The sequence below is a fragment of the Lycium barbarum genome, chromosome 1 (genome assembly GCF_019175385.1).
Source record: "Lycium barbarum isolate Lr01 chromosome 1, ASM1917538v2, whole genome shotgun sequence".
NCBI classification, from domain to species: Eukaryota; Viridiplantae; Streptophyta; class Magnoliopsida; order Solanales; family Solanaceae; genus Lycium; species Lycium barbarum.
The window spans coordinates 134350576-134359766 of NC_083337.1; positions in this window are offsets into that span (position 1 = coordinate 134350576).

The following is a 9191-nucleotide window of genomic DNA, read 5'->3' on the forward strand; positions in this document are numbered from 1 at the left end:
ATGTCATATTACAAACCTTACTTAGCCAAATAATAGGACACGAGCATGAGGCAGTCAAGAAGAAAAGGATAACTCGAACATCTAGGCAGAGTATTAGAGATCAAACCCAAACACATATTATTCACATAATGGACAGCAGGCCAATTTCCATATTTTGTCTTAATCTAGTTATATTTCAATAGAACTTATGTAAGGGATCTCATGACTAAACAACACAGAATAGACTAGTAGTTTAATCTTAGGTGTAGCATGGTTACTTTCTTGTTGAAACATTCAGAAACTTCAAAATAGAACACAAAAGGGGATTCAAGCAAGCAAACAGCATGGACCAACTCTCCTTTTAATAAAGACACTTTACTACCTAAACAAGACCAAGCCTTTAAGTTTTTGGCACAACAAGATTCACAGGAAAGGAAAAAAAAAAGGAAAGAGGAAAGATAGACATCAACTGGCAAATGAAACAAATCCCTAAGCTATCATACAGGTGCAAAGAAACAATATGGCATCTTCATAAACAAGTCACATGACAAGCATTTTAGATTTTTCTATTCTAATTCCGAAAGAAGTAATTACTTAGCAAAAGATTGACTCAAATCCCCTACTCATCTAGTCTCTAGAAAGAGTTCTTCTCATGAATATACATAAGGTTTAAGGTAGTTCAGGCAGTTTCACCCTCCCCTTTTCTTTCTATTCATATTTTGATAGGCTGAATTAACAGAGTAGTGTCATTTTAACAACTACTGATCCATCATTAGCCTGACTTCTTTTACCTCTAGCAGTCTTGTTTCAATATCTTCCTAGGATCATTCTCATTATAGTTCTATCCATGATTTGCCTATTCAAATCTCTAACTTAATAATGATTAGTCATTAAGGCTGAGTCCACTCAGTACCCCTTAACTCTGAACTTACATTGTCAACTAATAGTTGGTTATTCTCATTAGCTAGTTTTGATCAAGAGGTCATAGTCAAGTAAAACTCCAAGCATATTAGTCTCCCAACAAAGAAAACATATCTTAGGCTGTTAATCTTGTTTTAGTTTAACTTGATCTCAAAAGTAAGACAATAAGCCAGACAAATTATCAGAATGAACATGGTGGTTTCTTATTTAGTGACATACTGAATTCTTAATCTGCATGTGTCTATAATTCTTTTTCATCCTATTTAACAAAGTCAAAACAGCTACTGCACACTTGTAAAGTTTAACAAGCTAATAGAGAAAATGAACAAATCACATAGAGGGCCAAACTTAAAGCATTAGTACAGCAACATAGCATCAACCAGGGAACACATGATACCTTTGCACACACACTCTTTAGGCACTGCTATAAAATGATTCTCATTTAAGCATGGTAAGATAGGAAGAGGGTAGTCTTTATTTAAAAAAAAAAAAAGAATATCACAAATCAACTGATGGCAGTTTCAGATATATTCAATAAGGCAAGTCAAGGAGTCTTCAAACAGAACCAAAGAACTTAAGTCATGAATTCCCTTTTTGAGAATCGATATTATCATGCCATGATACAAACACTACACTGTTAATCCCACAAATGTGTCATAATGGTTTTCTAGTCCTAAGCAATGTCTATTGAACAGTCATGCAAACCAATTAGTACCCTAAACAGCCTCACAACAAACTAGGTGTTTCCTAATCAAACTAGACCTTCTTGTTTCAATAAACACACATTGATAGTATACTGAGATCCTTATCAAAATTCAAGACCACACAAGCCATTTTTAGATTCCAAACAACCTTAAATACCTTTGCCAAGTTGTAGTACTGATTTAAGGCATTCCCCCTTAAACCCAGTAATCATATACCAGATTAAACATATAAACATAGCACCATGTTTTTGTAAGGAGTTTACTCTAGAGCTTACTAAACAAATGCCTAAATCAACAATCATGCTACAAAAGTCATCAACCAAGGACATCCTCATAATGCAAATTAACTACTGATTTAACTACCAAATTATAAAATGACAAAGAATATAAAAGGACTACAAAAGTCATTAACAAAGGACATTCTAACAATACAAACTAACTACTGGCTTAACTACTAATTCATAAAATGACAAAGAATGTAAAAAGGGAGTAGGGTATTACCTTTTTCATGCGCAGCCCTTGTCAAGAATGGATTCAAAATCCTTTTGTGCTTCCAACTCAAACTCAACCACAACAAAAAGAGAGAAAGTAAATAAATTTTCGACTAAGAGACTCAAACAAGATGCAGAGGTCCTCGTTTCAGTCTAAAAATTATACTTTGCTTATATTTCAAGTGTTTAACTTAAAATTCAAGCTTTCTTTGATTTTTTTCCCTTCTCCAAAAAATCCTTCTTTTGTTTGAAGGTTGGGGGTCTTATTTATAGAACCCCAAGGCTATGAAAACCTCGTAAAAAATCAATGTGGGATGAACTATTTCTTATTCAAATCACCTTGCAAACGAAAATCTACGGTGGAAATTGACAGATTCAAGAATGCATGGCCAGATTTGAGTATTGCTCTACTCGATCTGGCCCGCTTGTACTCAACCAATATGAATCGAACAAAATTCAACAATACAATAGCAAAAAAATAAAAATAAAGAACAAATGCAGAAATCGTGTGATAAATTCAAAACTAAAAGAAAAATCGAGGGTGAAAGCAACCTATACCGTGTTTGGGAACGATTTTGAGTGAGAAATCGTTGAATCATTAATTCTTATCATGCAAGAGGAGTGCAAAAAGGCTGTAATGCCTTGTACTCTCTGCCACTTTGCCATTTCTGGCATGAGAGAGAAGGCACGAAGCCTGGTGGCACTAGGGTTAGGTTATGGGGAAAGGGGAAGGGAAGGGGGAGAAAATAAGGGGTCGTTTGGTCGTGGAAAATGATGAGTGAAAGGGGTTTTGCCCCTTATCAGCCGTGGTTTGGGTCGCGTCAGCCCTATTGGGCTTGGACTCAGTCCAGCTGAAAAATTGAAAAGCAAATGACCATTTTCTTGTGTATACACCAAATGTATACACATATATCTCATATATATATATATATATATATATATGTGTGTGTGTGTGTGTGTGTGTGTGTGTGTGTGTGTGTATACTTGGTGTATATGCTAGGTATATCTAATTATTAATTAATTATAATTAAAGAAGATTAAAACCATGGAAAAAAAGTTGCCACGTATTTCAATGAAAAGGCAGAAATAAAATCAAAGGTCCGTTTAATTGATTGATGGGCCTGAAAATTTAATAAATTACCCCAACGTATTTATTTTTATTACGACCTTTTAATCTAATTTTGAACATATTATTTTAAATTAAATGCCAACAGGCTAAATTTTTGTTAATATAAGCTAATTCTTTTAAATGAAATAATAATTAAACTAATTGTGACCAGGGAAAAATCAAGAAAGAAAAAAGGAAAATATATTAAATTAATTATCTAGCCTAATCAAATTATTAAAGGGCGATTATACTTATTTTTTATATAAAAAAGAAAGGAGTGGTAAATAAAAGGTAAATAATCAATTACCTAAACTATTTAAATTATCCAAATTTTAGAGTTGGAAAAAAAAAGGGAAAAAAAAGGGAAATATCAAACAAAATAGGTTTTTTTATAAATAATTCAACCAAATATCTTGAAAATCATTTATCATTCTCTAAACAAAACATGATGCATATAAAAATCATTTACAAAAGGAAGAAATATTGACCTGGGCATTTTTTGTAAAAATCATTTAAGGCTATTAGAGATATTCAGCTTATTTACTCATTTCCCAGGGACCCCGAGTGATTGAAATGGCTTACGGGAGGTCAAAAATTAGGTGTCAACAATACTTACAAGTCATGTTATAAAAACCATAGGCTTAGATGCCACCTATATTCATGTTTATGTTTTGGGAGTAGTATAGGTTTACCGAGAAGGTGCAAACCACCTGAAACTATGTATGCCAACGTAAGGTAAGGATCGCTCCGCCCAGTTAGGATGATACCTTCAGACTATTGATTGGATCCTTTCATGTCATGTTTATGTCTCATACCCCGGCAAGGTATAGGATTGCTCTGCTGGTCGGGCCAGGTACCAGACTCCACGTACTCACGTGGTGATTTCATCTTGTCGATTATACTAAGGCTCTCCCACTTAAAAATGTTTTACTTATGTTATATTATTTTCATGTCAGATGTTATTCATGTTCATTCTCAGCGGGTAGTTTTAGTTGTAGTTTTGTATTTCTAAATGCATCCATGTTAGTAACTTGGGTTGCCCATTCCCCGAGCACCCCACTTACTATTCTTTTATTCAGTTGCTTTACATACAAGTTCAATTCAAATGTACTTACGTCCCTTTTACCCGGGGCCATTGATTTACACGACGACGGATTTACTCATTAGGATTTCTCGTATCAGCTATTGATAAGCCCCACTTCATTCGGGTTGTTATTGTTATTTTATGTCCATGTCATGCAATAGAGATATGCCGGGGGCCTCCCGGTAAATAGTTTAGCATTCAGATTCATGTTCAGAGATTTCATAGACTAGTCTAGCATGTCATGTCAGATACTCAGTTGTGTTTATCCTTGTCGGCTACATTATCATGATTTCCATACTTAGGTTTAAAACGTCATTTTCAGACTTATGATTACAAATCTCATGCTTATTCAAAGTTTCATAGTTTAACCTATATTTCGCATCGGTACATGTCCCATATTGATTCAGCAAGCCATGTGGTTCACTCGGTCACATGTAGAAAGGCACCGAGTGCCGTGTTACGCCCAGGCCATAGTTCGGGGTATGGCAATTACTTTCCTGTATCTCCTACCCCTTTTTGTTCTCAGTGGTGGATTGAGGAGTATCATTCTTGTCTATCTCAATATCACCCTTATCCTGTTGTCTGTTTGATCCTTCCTCTCTTGTATTTCTTTTTTTTTTCTTGCTATATTCTGAGGCAAAGCAACTGAAACCAAGACAACAGTCTTCATCTTTGGCATTTTCTTTTTCTTGCATTTCTGCTTTTTTTCCTATTTTTTTCATGTTCTTACTTTTTTTGTTGTGAGGATCCTGCCTTGAATTTTATATTTCTATCTCCTTGTTGGTCTTCCTTTTCTACCATTTTTTATTCATGTTGTTTCTTATCCTTTCCTTTGGACTGATTTTTGGTCTTCTCATCCTCTTTTTCCTTGTTCTTTTCTATTCCCTTATCTTTCCCTTTTTCTTTTTTCAGAATTCTCAGATTTTTTTATCTTCTTATTCTCCTCCTTCTCAGAGTGCTTCTCTGTGTTTTCATCCCCTTCTTTCTTGTCTTCCTCTTTATTCCCCATTGCACTTGTTCCAGCTTGATCTGGAGGTTTCTTCTTGTCCACATTAACATCTTTATCTTCACTTCTCTTTTGATCCACTCTCCTACATTGAAGAATAGAGTGCTCCAAAATCCTACAATGAACACATAATTTAGAAGGATTTTCATATTCGAGCTTCTGAGTGAATCCTTTTCGAGGACAAGATTCATCTTCTGATCCTATCCTAATAGAATTAATCTTGGGCTTAGTCAAGTTTATTTTTAATCTTACTTTTGTCATGCTATGTCTCGTTCTGTATTCTATAGCATAATCCATCGTTAAAGGGATTCCTAATGGAGCTACAATCTGTTTGATATAATTCCATGAGTGACAATGAAAAGGTAATTCCGGTAACAACACCTAAATAGGAACTATCGGAGAATCTTCCTTCGATTTAAAATTTGAAGTCCACTTCTCAATCCACATTTCCTGCCCCTCGATTTCAATTGATATTATAGACAATACTATTTTAAAATCATCCTCATTTGCGAAATCTAAGAAAAGAGTACGATAATCAAAGACCCCAATTTGCACCTTACCTCTGACGGTAGTTTTCTCAGCAAATTTAGTTCTGATTCTTTCAATTTGAGGTCGAGTCTTGATAAATTTTCCCACTAGAGTGAGCCTACAATCTTCCGCCATGACTCCATAGAACTCTCTTGTTTTGAATAAGATAGCAGTTTTTCCATCATGGTTCATATATGAAGCTTTCGCATCCAGATTTCCATATTATTTTTTGCTAGTGATCTGGGTGGGAGCAGTTTGAATTGCTTTTGCATAGTTGGCTGTTTATGGAATTGATGTATTCTGTTTGTTCGTCATGGCAGGTTATGTTTGATTCTTCATAGGACGTGCCAGTTCCAGCCTCGCCGGCGTCCCCATGGGACGGAGCGTGGGGCTTACGCGCTGAGAATGGGACAATATAGCCGTTACATTAACTAACATTATTTTTTGTAGCTTTTTTCAAAAGTGAAAAATCTTAATTACAATTTCAATGTACATGTATTTGAGCCAAGTACATACTAAGTATTTTCATTACAATAACTATAATGCTAACTTTTCAACACTTTTTGGCATTTTTTTGTGACAAACTCCAATCTATTGGTTGAGAATTTCTAAACATTTCCTTAGGTATTTACTTTGTAAGCAAATCCACAAGTTTAATACTTTGTTATGTAAATGTTAGATTATGTAAACATTTAGTCAAATATATTTTGTAATCTTCTATTTTAGGATAGCATATGTTAGAATTAATTAGTCAAATTAGTTCCTAATTTGTAGCCTACAATTATGTTGTAAATGATGTATATTAACCTATTGAATGAATGAGAATAGACAAGGCAAATATTCTCTTACATGGTATTAGACTAGGTCTCTCCAAAACCCTAGCAGCCGCCGCCCACCCCCTTTCATTTTCTCCTCTTCGTCCCTTCCTCCTTCTCTTCTCCATGGCTGACGCGTCCAAGTTGCATCCTGCGACTACATTCACCAATATAAAATTATGTATTCCTATTGTTCTTGACTATGAAGGAAGCCAATACAATAACTGGGCTACCCTCTTCAAGCTCCATTGCCGAGCAACCTTGGTGATCGACCACATATTACCTCCTACCTCCCCCACCGTGCCATCCCCGGCAACCGCAGCCGAGAAAATTGCTACAAAGGCTCTATAGGAACGGCTAGATGACATTATTCGGCAATGGATATATGGTACGATATCGAATGATCTTCTCAACACGATCATTCATCCAGAGGACACCGCAACCGAGGCTTGGAATCGCCTTGTTCATCTCTTTCAGGACAACAAATCGGCTAGGGCTCTTGCTCTTGATGTAAAATTCACAAACACCAAATTGGTGGATTTTCCGAATGTGAAAGCATACTGCACAAGGCTCAAAGTTCTCGCAGACAATCTCGCTAACGTCGGCCACAAAGTTTCCGACGAACGACTTGTGCTCCGTCTTCTGCGTGGGTTATCGCAAGAATATAAGACTTTTCGAACAACGGTGCAGCACCGTACTCCTCTCCCATCCTTTGACGTTGTCTGGTCGATGCTCAAACTTGAGGAAGACAGCCATGGTGAGGATGCCATTCACGACTCCGGGTTAAATGCTGCTCTCGTTTCCCACAATATTAATCCTCATAATTTCTCTAGTAATGGGCAGCCCAACAATTCTGGAAATACCTTCAATAATCGAGGAAATTCTCACAATCGTGGAAAGAAGAACGACCGCGGTCGCAGCGGCGGAAACCGCAACAGCAACTGCGGTGGCGCAGGGAATGGGCAGAGCAGCGGCGGGGGCAGCCGGAACAACGCCCAGGCCAACCTGCTCGCCGCGTCGCAGCACCAAGGGGCCACTACTCAGTCTTGGTTTTTCCCCCCTTGGGCTGCTTGGGGGCCACAGCCGTGGGCCACCCTACCGTGCCCTTACCCCACCACAGGGTGGCAGCAGCCTCGCGGCTAGCAGCAGCCACGCCCAGCCCAGTCACAGCAGGGCGTTCTCGGTGCTCGTCCTCCCCAGTCGTTCTATTCGGCAGCCCCGTCATCACATGGTGGGTATGCGCCCACGGATATTGATAAGGCTATGCGTACAATGTCCTTGAATCCGCCCGATGACAACAATTGGTACATGGACACCGGAGCCACATCTCACATGACCAACTCCCAAGGTACTCTCTCGTCTTACTGTCAATTGAGCAAAAAAAAAAATGGCATTGTTGTTGGTAATGGTAACATGATTCCGATTCGTGGTTATGGTCATACTTCCCTTCAAGTAAATCCCTCCCTAAACCTGAAAAATGTTTTACATGCACCTAAACTCATTAAAAACCTTATTTCCGTTCGTAAATTTACTATCGATAATATGGTTTCTGTTGAATTTGATCCTTTTTGGCTTTTCTGTGAAGGATTTACGGACGGGGAGCAAACTCATGAGATGTGAGAGTTCAGGTGATCTTTATCCATTCTTCAAAAATTATCGAGCCATCTCGTCTTCCGCACCATATGCTTTTACCGTCATCTCTCCTCATATTTGGCACTCCCGTTTAGGTCATCCGGGGGATGTAATTCTTAGTTCTTTACGTAGTAGTAATTTGATTGAATGTAATAAAGCTCGAAACAATGTTTGTCATTCTTGTCCTTTGGGGAAATTAATTAAAATGTCTTTTTATGACTCTCTTTCAACTACTACTATGCCCTTTGACATTGTTCACAGTGATTTATGGACTTCACCTGTTCTTAGCTTTTCTGGTCACAGATATTATGTTTTATTTCTTGACAATTATACTAATTTTCTTTGGACTTTTCCCATCAAAACAAAGTCCCAAGTGTATGATTGTTTCTTGTCTTTCCGGATTTTCATTCGCACTCAGTTTGAAAAAGAAATCAAAACTTTTCAATGTGACAACGGGCGTGAATTTGATAATGGTCCCTTTCATAAATTTTGTGAACAAAATGGGATGCTTTTCCGATTTTCTTGTCCGCACACCTCACCCCAAAATGGTAAGGCGGAACGGAAAATTAAATCCATAAATAATATTGTTCGTACACTCCTTGCCCATGCATCTATGCCCCCCTCCTATTGGCATCACGCCTTGGCCATGGCAACGTACCTACACAATATTCTCCCTTCTAAAATCTTAGCATATAAGACACCCACTCAGATCCTTTATCAAAAGAACCCATCATACTCTCATCTCCGAGTTTTTGGTTGTCTATGCTTTCCTCTCTTTCCTTCCACGCAAATTCATAAGCTACAATCTAGGTCCACTCCGTGTGCTTTCCTAGGGTATCCTTCCAATCATCAGGGGTACAAATGCTATGATTTATCGAGCCGAAAAATAATCATAGCCCGGCATGTGTGGTTTGATGAAAACT